This window comes from Sciurus carolinensis, chromosome 15, assembly GCF_902686445.1.
Source record: "Sciurus carolinensis chromosome 15, mSciCar1.2, whole genome shotgun sequence".
NCBI classification, from domain to species: domain Eukaryota; kingdom Metazoa; phylum Chordata; class Mammalia; order Rodentia; family Sciuridae; genus Sciurus; species Sciurus carolinensis.
The window spans coordinates 5,307,789-5,328,383 of record NC_062227.1 but is presented as its reverse complement, the minus strand read 5'-3'; the positions used below and the strand labels follow the sequence as shown (position 1 = coordinate 5,328,383).

The 20,595-nt window shown below is 40.2% G+C and overlaps 1 protein-coding gene across 4 annotated transcripts in view; it reads left to right on the top strand.

The window, feature by feature from the left end:
• Positions 1–1,158: 1,158 nt before the first annotated feature.
• Fancc (FA complementation group C) overlaps positions 1,159–20,595 on the top strand; it is a 188,019-nt gene continuing 168,582 nt past the window's right edge. For all 4 annotated transcript variants that reach the window (XM_047526406.1, XM_047526407.1, XM_047526408.1 and 1 more), the window contains exon 1: positions 1,159–1,377. The gene's annotated coding sequence lies outside the window, so the exon portion shown is untranslated. The remainder of the gene's footprint in view (positions 1,378–20,595) is intronic.

Below are 20,595 nucleotides of genomic sequence, written 5' to 3'. Positions count from 1 at the left end.
TCCAACTTAATGATGCTCCTGCCTCAGCCTCCTGAGCTGCTGGGATTACACGTGGGCACCACCTTGTGAGGTTCCTAATACATTCTTCTCTTTTTGGGGTGAGGGAGTGGATGCTGGGGCATAAAATTACCTTATTACAGCCAAGTTGTTAGGAAGAGTGCCACTCAAATATGCGTGTCCCTACCTAAGCTCTGCTTTGGATTCACACACATCTGATGAGGCTTGCATCAAAAAAAGCACAGAGCCCTTTTAAGACGGGATTTAAACACCTGATTACATAACACAGTTGCAAATCTTGCCCATTTTGTCTCCATTCTTGGTTTAGGTTACTTCTGTGTCCCCTTATAAATTTTTAAAACGTTGCTACCACCATCTTACATGCTCATTTTATTACTTACAAGCTTTATGACCTTGGTAAATTACTTAATCTCTGACGGATTTATTCCTTGGCAAAATGAGTATTCCTTCATCATAAGAATAGTGGGAAGTGTTAAAATAAATAAGACCTATTTTTATTGCATGCATAATTGCCTTGTTAGTTTTTTTTAAAGCACACGTGAAGTTGTAGTTTTAAGATTATCATATGCGGTTATGAAACACTCATTTAAAAATTCTAAACGATTAAGGCTAGACTTCTCAGATTATTATATATATGTACAAATACATTTTACAATTTAAACATCAATGAAAAACCTTCATACTTTACTAAATTCAGGAATAAAACGTAATCCAAGACAAGACCATAGACATGAATGGAACTTTGTAGAAAATGCTCTTGCCATTGATTTATATGGACCTGGTCTGGTTGTGGCGTGTGGGTGTGTGGGGAAATCGTTAGCCCCAGAAAGATGCCTTTTTGCTGTCGAGAACGCAGCTAGAAAATCCTACTGTGTCCTAATTCCATTTTACCTCCTCTGCGTTGGGAACAGAAGCTTAAAGCAATCGGGCAATAACTGGTCGAAAGCCCCAAGACGCGGTTCGTCCAGGACTCCAGTGCAGGCCCGTGGACAAACCCGTGGACAAACCCGTGGATAAACCCGGCAGCGCAGCCCCTGAGCTCTCCGCGGGGCCACTTCCGCCCTCCCAGGCCACTTCCGCCCGGCCCTGCCGCGCCCGCCCCGCCCCGGCCCAAGACCCGCCAGTCTTTCCCGCGAGGCAGTGGGCGCGCGGGGCTGCTCGCTAGCCCAGAGTGCACCGCGGGCACGTGTGTGCGCGCGCAGCTCCGCTGCTGAGGCCGCGGGAAAATTCCAAAAAAGTCAAAACAAAACAAAAAGCCAACACGAGGCCGAGCCAAGTTTTCAAGCCACAGAACCCGGGCGGTGGCTTCCTTTCCGCCACAGCACAAACTGCTGAAGCAGCTCTGGCGAGGACCACCCGGTAAGAAAGAGGCCGCAGAATGGAGCGAAGGCAGCTGCTTCCCTCAGGGTCTGGCCGGTGCGTCAGCTGGGGCAGGGGGTGAGGGGTAGAGTGGGGGGGAAAGGGAGGAAAGACTCGCGAGAACGCCCGCCTCCCCGCGCTCTGGGTGGGTGAGCCGGTTCCCGCCAGGCGCAGGGTCTGAGGAAGGGAGGGGGAAGCGCTGTGGGGCGGTGCCAGCCCGCGGAAAGGCAGGACCGCCGCTCTGGAGCGTGGCGACCCCAGGGGTGGAGCCGGAGCCGGAGGCGGGGCCATCCATGAGGGCGTGGTCTTAGGGGCGGAGCGGGTCGTTGAGGGGGCGTGGTCGCGGGCGGGGCGACCCGAGGGGTGGAGTCGCCGGAGGATCACGCGGCGGGGGAGCCCCGAGCGGTGGGGACCGGGAGCTGGTGTTTTGGACCTTTTTGCACGTTGAATGCAGGCGGCTAGGTTTTCTTAAAAGGAGAGTGACCAAGGTGGATTTCTTCGCGTCAGCTCCGTAGGTTAGGTGGAAAGCTTGTCCCAGCCTGGCGCCCTGCGGTGCTGGCCAGGTCTTCCGGCCCGCCGCGGGAGGGGCGGCCGTCTGGAGAAGCCTGGCGCGGCCGCGGTCCCTCCTCCCTCCGCCCGCCCTGGAGGAAGAGGCGGGTTCTGACGGGCGACGGTCGGACACTCCTCATTCGAATGCCAGGGCAAACCGCGTTCAAAGCCCGTCAGTGGATTTTGGGGTGTAGTTTGTTGGCTTGCTCTTTTATATCTCTTAGGTGGGTGCAAGCACAGCTAGAACCTTCCATGATCCTGTTGTAGGGACTAGGGCCCCGAATGGGGCGGGAGGAGTTTGGAGTTTTGGAAACGTTGTAAAGTTTGGTATTAGACTCTTGAGAGACAGAGGAATTTTCCAGCAAAGAACTGCCTGTGCCTGGATTTGGTTCTTATCTGAAACGGGTTGAAAGCTCCCGTGCTTCTGGTTTCCATCTGGCCTTGCCCTATTGAATGCATCCGAACTGTGATCTGATTGCCTTGCCGGTTATCAGTGAGCAGAGCGCTTTGGGGCCACCCAACTCCAGCTATTTATGATTGTCACTCACTTTTAGTGATAGACCGCACAGAACACTTTGGCATTACCTCCCTCAAGGGAAGGTCGTTACAGATGATAGAATTGATACCATGTGTGGTGATCATTCATTACATAAGCTTAGATAGAAAACATGTTCATTGTGACTTTATCCATTAAACTTCATCAAAAAGAATTTGTTTTCCTGCTTATATCAAAGGACTCTAACCTCTCCTCCCAGAGTAAAAGTTGTACCTTCTTTAGAATTGTACCAGTTTTACTTTTATATCTTTTGTGCGTTATACATTAATTCATTTTTTTTATTTTGTCATGTTCCTCTATTACTTTTAAAATTATTACGGCCTCGGAAGAAAGATTCTATATTGGGTTTTTTTGTTGTTGTTCTGTCCTTCAAAAAAAAGCATTAACTTAATGGCTTGGCTGGATGTGGAAGATAAGTTGCGGCATGTGTGTAAAACCGTGCATGTGCATTTTAAAATAAGTGGTGTTTTTAACCAGTTCCACATTTCAGCAAGTAGTTCCAGTAACAATTATACAAATTTTGTATTTATGAAAACCAGCTACAGGGAGGCCAGCCTGGCCAGTAGACAGTTGGACTGATTGTCTAGGCCACAGAGAGACCCAGAGGAATCTCACAGGAGCAGTAGTTCCAAGTGGAGAGTGGTAGAGCCTCAGGGTAGAGTTCAGTATGCAGTGACTTAAAAATTTTTATTTTAGCCTAATATATGCATATTGTCTGTTCTTCTTTATGGATCCTGAATGTTTAATGCAAAAGAACACCTATAGGAGAGTTATGTTGAATTTTCAATGTTTCAATAAAAATTATTGTATCCAGAGGGATATGTTATGGATAGTGCTGCTATGATGTGTACAAGTGTTTAGACATGTTTTACTTTTCTTGGACAGATACATATGAGTGAAATTGCTGGGTTGTAAAATAAAGTTAACCTCTTAATAATCTGTCAAACTGTTTCCTATGTGACTATATCATTTTACATTCTCACCAGCAATGTGTGAGGGTTTTAACTTTGCCACATCTTTACCAATACTTACTATGTCTTTTTTTTATAATACTCATCATAGTGGGTTTGAAGTAGTATCTCTTTGTATTTTTATTTTGGATTTCCCTATTAGCTAATGCTATTAAAACACATTTACATTTGCTTATCAGTTAAACGTATGTTCTTTAAAAAAATGTCTTTTTAAATCTTTTGTCCATTTTTTATGTGGTTGTTGGTCTTATTACTGTAGGAGATTGTAAGCATTCTTTGCGTGTTTTGGATACAAGTCCACTATCACATGTGTTTTGCAAAGAATTTCTCAGTTATTTGTCTTTATTTTCATCATGTTAGAAAAGTTTCTAAATTTGAGAAAGTCCATTTCATCATTTTTTCTTTTATTGATTTATAGTTTTTAAGTCTATTATTAATTTTCATTTAATTTTCTTGTTTGTTATGAGGAATTAATTCAAATTCTTTTTTTTTTTTTTATTTTTTTGCATGTGGATATGCAGTTGCCCTAGCATTATTTGTTGGAAAAACAAAACAAAACAAAACAAAACTGTCTTTTCCCCATGTAATTGCCTTGGCACTTTGGTCAGAAATCAGTTGCCTATAGCTGGGTATGGTGGTGCTATCTATTATTGAGTGACTTGGAGGCTGAGGCAGGAGGATCTCAAGTTCAAGGCCCACCTGGGTATCTTAGCTAGACCCTGTCGCAAAAAAAATGAAATGGACTGGGGATGTAGCTCAATGATAGAGTGCTTACTTAGCATGGGAGGATCCCTGGGTTCAATCACTAGTACTACCAAAAGGAAAAAAAAAAAAAAAATCAGTTGACCATAAGTGTAAGGTTTATTTCTAGCCTCTCATTTCTGTTTCAGTGATCTGAACGCTTGTTCTTACGTTACCACCAGGCTGGCTAACTGCATTGTGGTAGCTTTATAGTAAATTTGAAGTTGGGAAGTTTAAGTCTTCTAGAGTGTTTCTCCTTTTTCCAAATCATTTAGACTATTCTGGGTTACTTACATTTACATATAAATTTTAGGATCAGCTTGTCATTGTATCCAGCACAATCCTGCTGTGATGGATTTTGATGAGAGCTTCGGTGACTCTGTAGATCTGTTTGGGGGTGAAATTGCGATTTTACTGGGACTATGCAATCTTTCCATTTGTTTAGATCTTTACTTTCTCCTAGCAATATTTAGTAATTTTTAGTTAAAATTTCTTTTGTTAAATTTATCTTGAAGTTTTTATTTTTTGTTTTTGGTGTTATTGTGAAAATGATTTAAATTTTTTTCACTATTGGATTGTTTGTTGCCCTTGTATAAAAATGTAATGGATTTTTGTTTGTTGAACATTTATCCTGCAATCTTGCTGACCTTGGTTATTACTCTCAGCAGGGTTTTCTTTTTCTTCTTTTATTGATGAATCCCATAGAATTTTCTTTTTGTTGAGATGACTAGTGATTTTGTTCTTTTCTTCTATTTATGTGGTTTATTACATCATAATTGATGTACCAGTATTAATCTTGCATTCCAGGGATAAATCCTCCTTGGTCATGTTATAGAATCCTTTTTATTTATTTATTTAATTATTTAAATTTATTTTTTATTTTACAGACTGCATTTTTTAAAATATTTTTTTTCTCGTTGTCGATGAACCTTTATTTAATTAATTTATTTATATGTGGGGCTGAGAATTGAACCCAGGGCCCCACACGTGCTAGGCAAACGCTCTACCACTGAGCCACAACCCCAGCCTTACAGACTGCATTTTGATTCATTGTACACAAATGAGATATAGTTTTTCATTTCTATGGTTGTACACAATGTAGATTCACACCATTCATGTAATCATACATGTACATATGTAATACTGTGTGTCTCATTCTACTATCTTTCTTTCCCCTATCCCCTCCTGCCCCATTTTCCTCTACACCATCCAAAGTTCCTCCATTCTTCTCTCTCCCTGCTGCCCCCCCCCCCCCAATTATGTATCATTGTCAACTTATCAGAGAAAACAATTGACCTTTGGTTTTTTGGGCTTGGCCTATTTTACTTAGCATGGTATTTTCCAACTTCATCCATTTACCAGCAAATTCCATAATTTTATTCTTTATGGCTGAATAATATTCCATTGTGTATATATACCACAGTTTCCTTATCTATTCATCAATTGTAGGGCATCTTGGTTGGTTCCACAATCTAACTACTGTGAATTGAGCTGCTATGAACATTGGTGTGGCTGCCTCACTGTAGTATGCTGATTTTAAATCCTTTGGGTATAAACCAAGGAGTGGGATAGCTGGGTCAAATGGTGGGTCCATTCCAAGTTTTCTGAGGAATCTCCATACTGCTTTCCAGAGTGACTGCACCAATTTTCAACTCCACCATCAACGTATGAATGTGCCTTTTTCCCCACATCTATGCCAACACTTATTATTGCTTGTGTTCTTGATAATAGTCATTGTACTTGGAGTTAGATGAAATCTTAGGGTGGTTTTAATTTGCATTTCTCTAATTACTAGAGATGATGAGCACTTTTTCATATATTCGTTGATCACCTGTACATCTTCTGTGAAGTGTCTGCCCAGTTCCTTAACCCATTTATTGATTGAGTTGTTTGTATTTTTGGTGTAAAGTTTTTAAAGTTCTTTATAAACTTTGGAGATTAGTGCTCTGTCAGAAGTGTGTGTGTGTGGAAAAGATGTTTTCCCACTCTGTAGGCTCTCTTTTCACATTATTGATTGTTTCCTTTGCTGAGAAAAAGCTTTTTAGAACTCATAAAACTCTACACCAAGAATGCAAATAATCCAATCGACAAATGGACTAAGGAAATGAACAGACACTTCACAGAAGAAGATCTACAAGCAATCAACAAACATATGGAAAAATGTTCAACATCTCTAGTAATAAGAGAAATGCAAATCAAAACCACCTTAAGATTCCATCTCACCCCAATTAGAATGGCGATTATCAAGAATACAAGCAACAACAGGTGTTGGCGAGGATGTGGGGAGAAAGGTACACTCATACATTGCAGGTGGGGCTGCAAATTAGTGCAGCCACTCTGGAAAGCAGTGTGGAGATTCCTTAGAAAACTTAGAATGGAACCACCATTTGACCCAGCTATCCCACTCCTTGGCCTATACCCAAAGGACTTAAAATCAGCATACTACAGAGATACAGCCACATCAATGTTCATAGCTGCTCAATTCACAATAAATAGCCAGTTTGTGGAACCAACCTAGATGTCCTTCAATTGATGAATGGATAAAGAAACTGTGGTATATATATACAATGGAATATTACTCAGCCATAAAGAATGATAAAATTATGGTATTTGCAGGCAAATGGATGAAATTGGAGAATATCATGCTAAGTGAGATAAGCCAATCTCAAAAAACCAAAGGATGAATGATCTTGCTAATAAGTGGATGATGACATATAATGGGGGGGTGGGTGGGGTTAGTGTTAGGGTTAGAGTTAGGGTTAGGGAGGGGTCAAGAATGGAGGAAGGAAGGACTGTATAGAGGGAAAAGAGGGGTGGGAGGGGTGGGGGAAGGGAAAAAATAACAGAATGAATCAAACAACATTACCCTATGTAAATTTATGATTACACAAATGGTATGCCTTGACTCCATGTACAAACAGAGAAACAACGTGTATTCCATTTGTTTACAATTAAAAAAGAAAAAAAAGAAAAAGCTTTTTAGTTTGAATCTATCCCATTCATTGATTTTTGCATTTATTTCTTACTCTATGGGGGTCTTTTAAGGAAGTCTGATCCTAAGCCAATGTGATGGAGATTCGGGCCTACTTTTTTTTTCTATTTGGTGAAGGGTCTCAGGTCTAATTCCTAGATCCTTGTTCCATTTTGAGTTGAGTTTTGTACAGGGTGAGAGACAGGGGTTTAATTTCATTTTACTGCATATGGATTTCCAGTTTTGCCAGCACCATTTGTTGAAGAGGCTATCTTTTCTCCATTATAAGTTTTTGACACCTTTGTCTAGTATGAGATAACTGTAATTATGTGGGTATGTCTCTGTGTCTTCTTTCCTGTACCATTGGTCTACCAGTCTATTTTGGTGCCAGTACCATGCTCTTTTTGTTATTATTGCTCTATAGTAGAGTCTGGTATTGTGATACCTCCTGCATCACTCTTCATGCCCAGGTTTGTTTCGGCTATTCTGGATCTTTTGTTCTTCCAGATTAATTTCATGATTGCTTTCTCTATTTCTATGAGAAATGTCATTGGGATTTTAGTTGGAATTGCATTGAATCTGTATAGCACCTTTGGAAGTATGGCCATTTTAATAATATTAATTCTGCCAATCCAAGAACATGGGAGATCTTTCCATCTTCGAGTCTATCATGAATGGAGTTGTTTTCCCTTTCAGATGTTTCATCGCTTATGAATAAAAATGCTTTAGATTTATGTGTGTTGATCTTATATCCTGCTATTTTGCTGAATTCATTTATTAGGTCTAGAAGTTTTCTGGTGGAGTTTTTTGGGTCCTCTAATCATGTCATCAGCAAATAGTGACAGCTTGAGTTCTTCTTTTCGTATTTGTATCCCTTTAATTTCTTTGGTTTATCTAATTGCTCTGGCTAGTATTTCAAGGACAATGTTGAATAGAAATGGTGAAAGAGGGCATCCCTGTCTTGTTCCAGTTTTTAAAGGGAATGCTTTCAGTTTTTCTCCATTAAGAATGATGTTGGCCGTGGGCTTAGCATAAATAGCCTTTACAATGTTGAAGTATGTTCCTACTATCCCTATTTTTTCTAATGTTTTGAGCATGAAGGGGCATTGTATTTTGTCGAACATTTTCTGTGCATCTATTGAAATAATCATATGATTCTTAATCTTAAGTCTATTGATTTGATGAATTACGTTTATTGATTTTCGGATGATGAACCAACCTTGCATCTCCAGGATGAACCCCACTTGATTGTGATACACTATCTTCTTGATATGTTTTTGTATGTGATTTGCCAGAATTTTGTTAAGGATTTTTGTGTCTATATTTATCAGAAATATTGGTCTAAAATTTTCTTTCCTTGATGTGTCTTTGTCTGGTTTTGGTATCAGAATGATAACTAGCTTCATAGAATGAGTTTGGAAGGGTTCCCTCCTTTTCTATTTCCTGGAATACTTTGGGGAGTATTGGAATGAGTTCTTCTTTGAAGGTCTTATAGAACTCGACTGAGAATCCATCTGGTCTTGGACTTTCCTTGGTTAGTAGACTTTTGATGGCTTCTTTTATTTCATTTGCTTGAAATTGATCTGTTTAAATTGTGTTTGTCCTTCTGGTTCAGTTTGGGAGGATCATATGTTCCTAGAAATTTGTCAGTATCTTTGATATTTTCTAGTTTGTTGGAGTATAGATTTTCAAAGTAGCTTCTTATTGTATATTTCAAGGGTGTCTGTCGTGATATTTTCTTTTTCATCATGAACTTTAGTAAGTTGAGTTTTCTCTCTCCTTCTCTTTGTTAGTGTGGCTAAGGGTTATCTATTTTGTTTACTTTTTCAAAGAACCAACTTTTTGTCTTATCAATTTTTTGAATTGTTTCTTTTGTTTCAATTTCATTGATTTCAGCTCCGATTTTAATTATTTCCTGTCCTCTACTTCTTTTGGTGTTGTTCTCTTCTTTTTCTAGGCCTTTGAGCTGTAATGTTAGGTTTTTAGTTGTTTATTTTTTTATTCTTTTGAATGTGCTCCATGCAATGAATTTTCCTCTTACTACTGCTTTCTTAGTGTCCCAGAGATTTTGATATGTTGTATCGTCATTCTCATTTACCTCTAGGAATTTTTTTATCTCCTCCCTGTTGTTTTCTCTTATCCATGCTTCATTCAGTAGCATATTATTTAGTCTCCGGGTGTTGGAGTTATTCCTGTTTTTTATTTTGTCATTGATTTCTGTTTCATTCCTTTATGATCTGATAGAATGCAAAGTAGTATCTCTAATTTTTTGCATTTCCTAAGGGCTGCTTTGTGGCATAACATATGGTCTATTTTAGAGAAGGATCCAGGAGATGCTGAGAAGAAAGTGTATTCGCTCGTTGATGAATGGAATATTCTGTATATGTCTGTTAAGTCTAAGTTATTGATTGTGCTATTGAGTTCTGTGGTTGGTTTGTTTAGTTTTTGTTTGGAAGATCTATCCAGTGGTAACAGCGGTGTGTTAAAGTCACCCTGAATTTTTGTGTTGTGGTCTGTTTGATTCCTGGAATCAAGAAGGATTTGTTTGATGTACCTGGATGTGCTAGTGTTTGGGGCCTAAATATTTATGATCCTTATGTCTTCCTGATTTATAGTTCCCTTAAGCAGTATGAAATGTACTTCTTTATCCCTTTTAACTTTGGCTTGAAGTCCACATTATCTGAAATAAGGATGGAATCCCCGCTTTTTTACTGAGTCCATGTGCATGGTAGGTTTTTTCCCATCCTTTCACCTTTAGTCTGTGGATGTCTTTTTCTATGAGATGAGTCTCTTGAAGGCAGCATATTGTTGGGTCTTTCTTTTTAATCCATTCTGCCAGTCTGTGTCTTTTGATTGATAAGTTTAGGCCATTAACATTCAGGGTTATTATTGAGATATGATTTGTATTCCCAGTCATTTTGGCTTATTTTTGGTTTTTAACTTGACTTGGTTTCTCCTTTGATTGGTTTTTCCTTTAAGATAATTCCTCCCTTTGCTGAACTACAGTGTTGTTTTTCTTTTCCTCCTCATGGAATATTTTGTTGAGAATGTTCTGTAGTGCAGTCTTTCTCTTTGTAAATTCTTTTAACTTTTGTTTATCATGGAAGGATTTTATTTCATCATCAAATCTGAAGGTTAGTTTTGCTGGGTATGGGAGTCTTGTTGTCAACTGTGTTCTTTCAGAGCTTGAAATATGCTGTTCCAGGCCCTTCTAGCTTTTAGGGTCTGGGCTGAGAAATCTGCTGATATCCGTATTGGTTTCTCCATATGTGTAATTTGATGCTTTTCTCTCGCAGCCTTCAAAATCCTATCTTTATCTTGTATTTGAGGCATTTTCATTATAATGTGCTTTGGTGTGGATCTGTTGTAATTTTGTACATTTGGTGTTCTGTAAACCTCTCGTATTTGATTTTCCATTTCATTCTTCAGGTTTGGGACATTTTCTGATATTATTTCATTGAATAGGTTGCTCATTCCTTTAGTTTGTATCTCTGTGCCTTCCTCAATCCCGATAATTGTTAAATTTTGTCTTTTTATGATGTCCTGTAGTTCTTGGAGGTTCCGTTCATGATTTCTTACCATCTTCTCTGTTTGATCAACTTCATATTCAAGATTAAATATTTTGTCTTCATTATCTGAGGTTCTGTCTTCCAAGTGATCTAGTCTGTTGGTGATGCTTTCCATTGAGTTTTTTATTTGTTTATTGTTTACTTCATTTCAAGGATTTCTGTTTGTTTGATTTTTTTTTTTTGAGAATCCCTATCTCTTGTTGAAATGATCTTTTGCTTCCTGCAGTTGCTCTTTCAACTGTTTATTGGAGTGATCATTCATTGCATTTTCTCTCTTATCTCATCCTTTGCTTCACAAATCATTTTAATTATTTATATTCTGAATTCCTCTTCTGACTTTTCTTCTACCATGCTGTCACTGGAATCTAGGTTTGTTTGGAACATTTTCTTCCCTTGTTTTTTCATGTTTTTCACGTATCTTCCCCTCTAGCATTGAAGATCTGGGGTATTGCAGATTCCTCCCATAGGTTTATAGTGTGACCCTGCAGGTTTCCAAAACCTCTTCTTTAAGGGGTAGATCAATGTTAGCAGCACCCAGTAAAGACAATAAGCAGCCCTAAACCAAATGAAGACATTAACAATATTGTCATAATAAACAGAGGATGAGTTCAGTTATTATCTACAATATAACAAATATCTTTGCAATAAGGTCTGCAGTTTCTGATGGAAGACAAAGAGGATGGGGAGGGGTATAGGATGTAATTGTTAATGGGATAAGAGAAGAGTATGTAGAAGTTCTAGATCGTGTAAAGAGTGAAACTGTAATCAAAAGAATTTGGTTAGCATGAGAAAGGGAGAAAGAGACTAGGAACAGGTAAACAAAAGGAAAATAGAGCAAGAAAAGTAAAGAAATAAAAATTTAAAAATTTTCAAAAAGGTGAAAAAAAAAAAACTCCATTATAACAGTCATATAGTATTCAAACCTCCCAGTTTTCAGTAGCCTGATGCATGATAGTTACCTGACAGTGAGCTTCCAGTCTCCAGCAGGTGTTTCAGGATGAGATTTGCCCCACCTAAAGACGGGAGTTTCAGCTTCCAGGATAATCCAAGATGGCTGCTTCTGCTTCCAAATGGGTTGGTAAATGGGGAGCTGTAGCTCCGGGCAGGGGTGTGTTTGGCTGGGGGTCCTAGAGGCAGGGTGCAGTTGGTCGGGCTGAGGCATCCTGGAGATAGGGCTGGGTCAGGCCTGCTGGGTGTCCTGCAGATCCTGGCTGTTGACTCAAAATGGCGCAGCCACGTGTAACCAAACCTGTGGGTACTGTGATAGTGAACTTGCAGGCAACAGCAGGCAGCTGGCGATCCACTGGTGGTTTGCATTCAGTGTGCAGGCTATGGGTAGACGATCAGCATATGGACCTTGGGCAGTGGGTGATAAGTAGGTGAAAGGCAGGCGATGGGCAGGCAAGAAGCGGGCAAATGAGCAAATGGCAGATGGTAGGCGCCTGTCAGTAAGCAGTCTGCACTCAAAAAGTAGTTGACTTGCTGGCAGACTGCAGGTGATCAAGGTGGACAAAAGGGCTAAACAGCAGGGGATCGATAAGCAGCAAAGACTGCCGCACAGAGAAACAGATATCCTCTGCTTGAACCTGAGTTACAAGTTATGGAGGAATGCAGCCTCCCTGTAGTTCTCCATCTTGAATCTCCCCTAGAATCCTTTTTAAATGTTGTCAGATTTGGTTTAGAAATATTTCATTTAGGATTTTTCTATTTATGTTCATGAGGAATATTATTGGCTAGTAGTTTTTCCGTCTTCGACTTTTGGTATTATGGTTATTTACATGGAGTCTTAGAACAAGTTAGGAAATGCTCCCTTCCTATTTTTTTCTGAAAGAGTTTGCCAAGGATTGGTAATATTTATTTAAATATTTCGTCGAATTGGCCCTCAGCGTCGTCTGTGATCGGCCGTTGGGGTTCCGGGTGCCAGTGTGCTGCAGTGAGTGCTGTGTGTTCTGCAGTCTTGGACTGCGGTTGGCAGAGCTCCTGCAGGGTCAGCCTGTGCACCTGCCGCCCTGCGCCCCTGGCATACGCTCTGCCAGTGCCACTTCCCTGGCAAGTGCCGATGGCTTGTGTCCGGTGCCACATTGTGCGTGTGCACTTCTGCAGCGCCGGCCCCTGTCCTGTGCATGGCTGCAGAGCGCAGGCTCCTGCAACGTGCCGTGGTCGTCATCAGCCAGCAGGCAGCGGCCAAGGCCACCAGTTGATTCCAAGGTTCCCATAAGTGATTTAGTAATGGCCTTCCTCTGGTGGCAAGCTTCCCGCGGATAGCTTTTCCTGGCAGATTACTAAAGGCAGTCTTCTGCGAGGCTTCCCTGCTCCTTCCTTGTACCTCTGTTCTTGAGCATGCCCTTTATTTCCGACTAGCCATGGTTACCCTGGTTCTATTATAGTGAATAATTCTTTATGTTTGACTTTTCCTACTCAAATTACTGTATGGTTTCTTCTTCTTACTTGGACGCAGTTTGATCCATCGCCTTGGCTTCCAACATCCTCAAGAAATGAATAGTCAGAGAATTTAGTCTATTCACTTTCTTGAACTGGGGAATTAAAACCTAGAGTTCCTTCCACTTCCACATGACAAAGGCATGTTTTGGTGAGAATATGTCAGACTTTTGTAAAAATGACGACGTGGGCTTTTTCTTTTCTTCTCCCCATGCCTGTGAACATCAGAAACAACACGGTGCCACAGGAAGTGGGGTTGGGAGCAGGAGGAGCAGGGAAAGCCAGGGCTGGGCTGCAGTCAGCCCGTGGCATCTGGAGGATGGGCCCCTAGATGACCTCACTTTGTATCTGACTGTAATTCTCATTACCTTCTCCAGGTTATTCATTTTTCAGATTTCTGGGACTTTTACTTTTTTTTTCATTTTCCTTTAGTGGACCGAGACTGATTTCGTAATACAGAATATGTATGACATATAAACATTTATGCAAGTTTAACTTATTTTAGTGGAATCTGAGATCAGAGGTCTGGTACTTATCAGACAAGGTTGACTATTTCTCTCTTTCAGAGAAATAGTCACACAGACACACGCACACACACACACACTTTTCTCTCAGACAGACACACACACACACACACACATACACACACACACACACGGCTTAGGGTAGATCTTATTTAAGAAATCCCTTTGGCTCTGTGATCTCTTACTGTCAGATTGGAAGGTACAGAATTGCTAAGTGGCTTTATTTCTTTCATAAGAATTCAGAGGTGCTGTTTGTCTTGGTGTCTTGCAGCATCCCCCTGGGCCTGGTTCCTTGCTGATTTCATTAGATTTGTTGTTGTTATTGTTATTTAAAGCATGTGAGGCCTTGTACTTAACCTTAACCCAACTTTGTGCTTCCGTTTGTACATTCACCTGCTGCACTTGTATGAATCAATGCCTTGCTGATCATGTTTGGCTATAAATAAGGATGGGTCCTCTGTCCTTATGCCTTGCGGTTTATCCCGTCGTCTTTGGTGCGTACGTCTTATGTCCACCGCTCTTGGCCACCTTCTTGAGGGTATATTCTTGTTACTGAATAATTGTTGTTGGTTTCCTACCCAGCATCCTTTCCTCCCTTACTTTCCTAGGGCTAGATTTTCTCTCAGTCACCATCGTGTAGCTTTGGGGAACTCTTACCCCCACCTCTTGCTCCCGGGGGGAACTTTGATTGGTTTAAAGTAATCTGACTACTTTTTTGGTTGGTCACAGACTTTGGATAGGAGTAGGCGGGCATGGGCTTAAGCAAGTCCAATCTAAATACATCTTGAAGTCTTTTATTTGGGATTCTGGGGCAGAATATACTCTCTTTTTGGATTGTATGATGTAGTATGTGACTCCTGCCCTAACCGCAGCTATTTTTCTATCATGAGGGGAACCAGATGCGGAGGTAGGTACACTTTGAAGTCTACCCTGTCTCTGGACTTGCCAATTGCCTTTTTCTTTTTGTGGTACTGAGGTTTGAACCCAGGGGTGTTCCACCACTGAGCTACATCCCAGCCCTTATTACTTTATATCTTGAGACAGGATCTTGCTAAATTGCCCAGGCTAGCTTTGAATTGTGATCCTCCTACCTCAGCCTCCTGAGTTGCTGGGATTATAGGTATGCACCACTATGCTTGACTGAATTTTCAAGTTTCTTGGATCAACATAATCCCTTTCCTGTTTTAACCAGTTTTGATTGACTTCCTAAATCTCTATATCCTCCCCATATTTCTCAGTTCACTTGCCAGAGGTAGAGCCATGAGATGGTTCTAGCCAGTAGATTTCAAGTAGTTTACTTCCTGATAGAAGAAGCAATTGCAGAAGATGCGTGACCTTCTAGACCTCTCTCCTTGTTGAAATGGTGATTACAGGGCTAGATGTTGAGATGTCAGAGTATCTGTCATCCTGGATCCATGAGTGACCATGTGGAGCAGAACCCCCTGCCCGCTTGCCCACCTCCCACATACTCCTGGGCATATAGCTTGAACAAACTTACTAGAGCACACTTTAGCTTATTTTGATGAGTAGAGTGGTTCCAATTACTAGGAACAAAAAGCATCCTAAGTAATCATACCTCATTTTATAATTCTTAGAAACCAAAAGCATCCTAGGTAATGGTGTATCATTTTATATTTCCTAGTGTAGATGGTATATTCCGTGTATTCAAATTATATACTTTGATTGATTGGTAACACTTATCTGAAGGAATCACTTGCATTTAACCCTAGCTTTCTGAATTTGGAGTTCCCAAACCTGACCTTGTCCAATGTGGATTATAATGATTACTTACGCTGCCCCTACAGATCAAAGGTTATAATAAAAGACTATATATAATATAGATTTGGACAAATGGCATCTAATGTCTGCTTTTGTTTGAGGCTGTTAGCTGTGTCTCTAAATGTAGATATGGAGAGTGAGGAATTCTATATTCGTGGGCAGCGTGTATTTTACTTACGAAGGAGTCTTTCCCATTGCATTTGGCAACCAGAAGAATATTCTGTGTTTCCAATTCTGACCATTAGATTTCTTAGTCACTACCCTAAAAAGTTGACACAGTTAATGAAAGTTTTGCTTGATGGTGAGTATCTTGATGAATAGGTATTTTTTGAAACTATTCAGTGAGTTTTCGGAATAACACAAAAATAAAATAATTTTAATATGAAATACATAGTCAGTTTTTTAAAAAATATAGAGTAGTTATAAGCTAAGAAAGAAGAGTACCATATTGACATTCCTTTGGAGGAATTTGGAGCTGGGAATATATTTCATTATAACATTTTCTGGTATCTTCATTTAGTTCTATAAGTGTGTGCTGTACACATCAAAGGTATGCTTAAAATGGTGGTACATCTTTTTGGTTTTAAAAGAATTTAAGTGTCATTTATTTAATTTAAAAGTAATTTGAATTTTGGAGAATTATCTGTTGAGACAGAATGGTGAAAACGGGCTGGGGTTAGTGGTAGAGCACTTGCCTCACGTGTGTGAGGCACTGGGTTCAACTCTCAGCACCACATAAATAAATAAAATAAAGGTATCGTGTCCCTCCACAGCTAAAAAACCAAACCAAAACAATAAAGAATGATGAGAACTGGCATTTTTTACAGATGTTCTTGCCCTGGATCAGAGCCACCTTTGGTTACATTGTTTCCTGGCTGCAGTGACTTTAAACTGAATGCATACTAGTTAATTTTGTAATTTTGTATTGCGGTGTTACTGCTGTACAGTGAGCCGCACATGTCAGAGTGTCAGATTGTTCCCTTTAAATATTAACAGTGAATGTCATCCCCCAAATTTTCTAGTCTGCTATTTTGTCATCCTCCTTCCTACTCCCTCTTCCAGCCAAACTCTGGTGATAACTGATTTGCTTTCTGTTGCTGTACGTTCATTTGGACTTCTAGAATTTTGTACAAACGGATTATACAGTATGTACTCCCTTTTTTTTTTTTTTTTTGACCCATCTTCTTTCAGGTACCATAATTGTTTTGAGAGTTGTCCATGTCGTAGTATGTATTAATAGTTCATTTCTTTTTCTATTGCTGAGTAGTATTCCATCGTTTCAATATGCTAAAATTTATTTCTCCACCTTTTATGAAATTTGGGTAGTTTCCAGTGTTTCTCTATACAAATAAATCTGTGAATGTTTATGTACAAGTTGTATGGACATATGCTTTCGTTTCTCATGGGTAAAACTCAAGAGTGCAAGGGTTTATAGAGTAGATATAGGTTTGACTTTTAAAGAAGCTGCTGGACTATTTACCAAAGTGGTTAAACATTTTAAATTCCTGCTAGCATTGCATGAGGGTTTCTGATTTTTCTCTCCAATATTGGTATGGTTATTTGATCAACCAGTCAGTCAGTCTGTTTACTTGATACATAAAAATCGTACATATTTATGGGGTACCCCATGATATTTTGATGCATGTATACATTATATGCATATTTCCTGAAACACCTGTCCTTTCTCCATGATGAAAGCATCCAAAGCCTTTGTGCTAGCTTTTTAGAATATGCATTACACTGTTGTTGTCTGTAGTCATTATACTGCTAAATGGACCACAGAGCTTATTTTCCCTGCTTGGCCATAACTTAATACCTGTTGATCACCCTTCCTCATCAGCTGTCCCCTAGCTGTCCGCCACTGGTAGCCACCATTCCGCTCTCAACTTCTGTGAGGTCAGCGTCGTTAGATCCCACATGCGTGAGATCACGGGGCGTTTGCTTTCTTGCGCTGGCTCGTTTTCCTTAGGTGGTGATTCCCAGGTCTGTCCACGTTGTCTCAGATGGTAGGCTTTCATTCTTTCCACGCCTGGCGAGTACCCCTTGTGCTTATGGACCACATTTTGTCTGTCCATTCATCAGTTGGTGGACACTTGGTTGCTTCCACTTCTTGGCTGTTGTGAGTAGAGCTGCAGTAGACTTTATGGGAATGCAGATGTCTCTAACAGACCGATTTCATTTCCTTTGAATATACCTCCCGTTGTGGGTTGTCATATAGTAGTCGTTCTATTTTTTAGAAACATCTGTGCTGTTTTCCATAATGACTGTAGCAATACATATTCCCACCAACTACATGTAAGGGTTCCTGGGGTTTGGTTTTTTATCTCTTATCATTTTCATATAGTCCCTTTTTTTTTTTGAGTACCGGGGATTGAACGCAGGGGCACTCAACCACTGAGCCACATCCCCGGCCCTGTTTTTGTATATATTTTTTGAATTTAGAGACAGGGGTCTCGCCGAGTCACTTAGCCCCTTGCTATTGCTGAGGCTGGCTTTGAACTTGGCATCCTCCTCTTATCAGGAGTGAGGTGATACCTCATTGTGTTTTTGATTCGTATTTTCCTGATGATTATTGGTGGTTCGTGAAGAGCCCTGTGTGAAACCTCGCGGAAGGACTGATGAAGCAGATCCCAGGATGTTTCACGTGGCTTGTGCGTGACGTTGGGAGATCTTTTTGAGTCAGTTACTAACATTTAGACATTAAGAGATTCCATCTTTACAAATGCACATTTGCAGCCTTTTAAAAACACGAAGTGGTCTGGCAGCACCATCCAGCCGGCCTCGGCCCCAGCTGGCCGGAGCCGATTCCTGGCTGTCGTCTTTGGCTGTGTTTTCTCTGTGCCTCGAGCTCGTCTGAATGCTTTATCCATGTGGACATTTGAATTTATGACCTTTGTCCAAAGTAATTTACTAACTTTTATGGAATTTTGAAATGCATTTTGTTGTCAAATTAACACTTAGGAAAAAACGGATAGATTAGAACAAATTTATCTTACCTGTTGGGGGAATTATACTCTGGTGAGTTCAGAGTTTCTTATCTATAGAAGAATTGTTATTTCTGAAAACGAATATGTATACTTTAGACATCAGAACTTTTTGTCTTATGGATTCTTAAAAATTCATTGGTTTGGGCTGGAGTTGAATTTTAGTGGTGGAGCTCTTGCCTAGCACATCTGAGGCACTGGGTTTGTTCCTCAGCACCACATTAAAAAATAATTAAATAAAATAAAGGTATAATGTCCATATACAACTAAAAATTAAAATTAAAGAAATTCATTTTATGAGCACACCCCCCCACCCCACACCCCGCCCCCTGCCACACACACTTCTTTGGTTTCTTGATTCAGTTCTAACATTACTTAGTCATATGCCATATTAGTGCTTTGTATTTTCCAGGTTATTTTCTTATAGATTATATGTAAGTCTCACAATAACCATAGGTAAGAGAGGAACTTTTAAAAAAAGAAAATTTTGTGAGTGTTGCTTAGTGGTGGAGTGCCTAGCACAAGTGAGACCTGGGTTCAGTCCAGCACACACACAAAAAAAGAAAGAGAGAGAGAGAGAAAGAAAATTCAAGTGGGATCTTTTCAAAAAACATTAATTGGCTGAGAATTAGGTAGTTCCCAAGAGATTGCCCAGATGAAACTTCTGAACTTCCTTGGTTTCTCATGTTTTTGCATCCCTTTAAATGTCTTTGTTCTTGCATGATAACCTTTCCTGTAATCAAAAGAGCTGAGTGGGCTAGGCTCAGCTCAGTTGGTAGAGTGCTTGCCCCACACGCACAAGGCCCTGGGTTCAATCCCCAGCACGACCCCCCCCCACCCCCCCCGCCAAAAAAGAACTGTTTCTGGTTACCCAGACTTTAACAGATCGTAGCTGAAAACATTCATCTTCAATAATGACTTCTCTTTGAAATGTTTACAGAGAAGGAAACTGAGGTTAGCGGCAAGCTGTTGACAGTGGCCCAGGGAAATGGCTTCCTGTCTGCTTCTTTGGTCAGGCCATCAGGAGCCCCACGTCTGAGGGTGGCCAAAGCTTCCTCTCGAAGCATCTCAAGCAAGCCTGGGACAGGCTTTCAGTTGCACCTCTGTCCTGTGTAAATGGAGACATTGGAAGGATTTGAATACTGCCTTACCAGTTTCTGCTTCGTAACATGCCCAAGACCCTCAGTAAAGCCAGCAAATTAGATCCACAGTGTATTTGATATGCATGTTTTTCCCAAACAAAATTTGAATTCCACGAACTCAAATTGAGTCATTTTCTGAGTGTTTGTATATGAATGGAAGTTTTTGTCCCATCCTTCTGTAACCAATAAACCAATACCATAAAACTTCTGAAGGCCCCTGTTGCATTTGCTATACAATATTAATCCAAAACAAAACTGTATTCTGGCTAAATTTGTAGCTATAGTACTCCAAACTCATTCCCATTGACCAGTACGACATGTTCGTGCCAACCAGCTCTGAAACCTGTGAGGGGTGCCATGCTGGAAGACTGGCACACAGCAGTAAGCACGGGTACAGCTGTTGCACACCTAGCGGAACTCAGATTAGACAGTCTCACGTGCTGACGGTGACATTGCAGACCATTTTTCATAATATAAGCACTCTGGGACACGCCATTGAAATGAGTGGGAATGCTATTAATATTAATGCCCCTGAATTCAAGACTGAGAAATTATTTCTTTCTGAGCTGTGTTTGTTCACTCCTAAATTTGGAATAAAATATGCTTTTAGCCTGAAGTGTGGCATGTTTATTCACAACCTGAAAAAAATTTGATCCTGTTGCTTTTGAATTGTAGGACTGCAAAAGTACAGCTTAAGGACTTTATTCTTTGTGGTCTTTTAACTTACATGAATGCTAGAATTAAATTTGGAAAAAATTAGCTGTTAATAGAATCCAGTTGCATTGGTCTATTAAAAAAATAAAAGGACACTGAAAATAGTTGCTAGTCAAGGATTATACTAGTGTGACATTTTAGAATTCTGTATTTAAGGAAAGAGTTTTGTTCCAAATGATTCTGAACATGTTTTTTGCATCGTGTCTTTCAACCAGACCAGCGTGGGACAGGCCTTCAAAGCCACTTGAATTTGTTTTTCTTCCCAGTCTCTGCTGATGG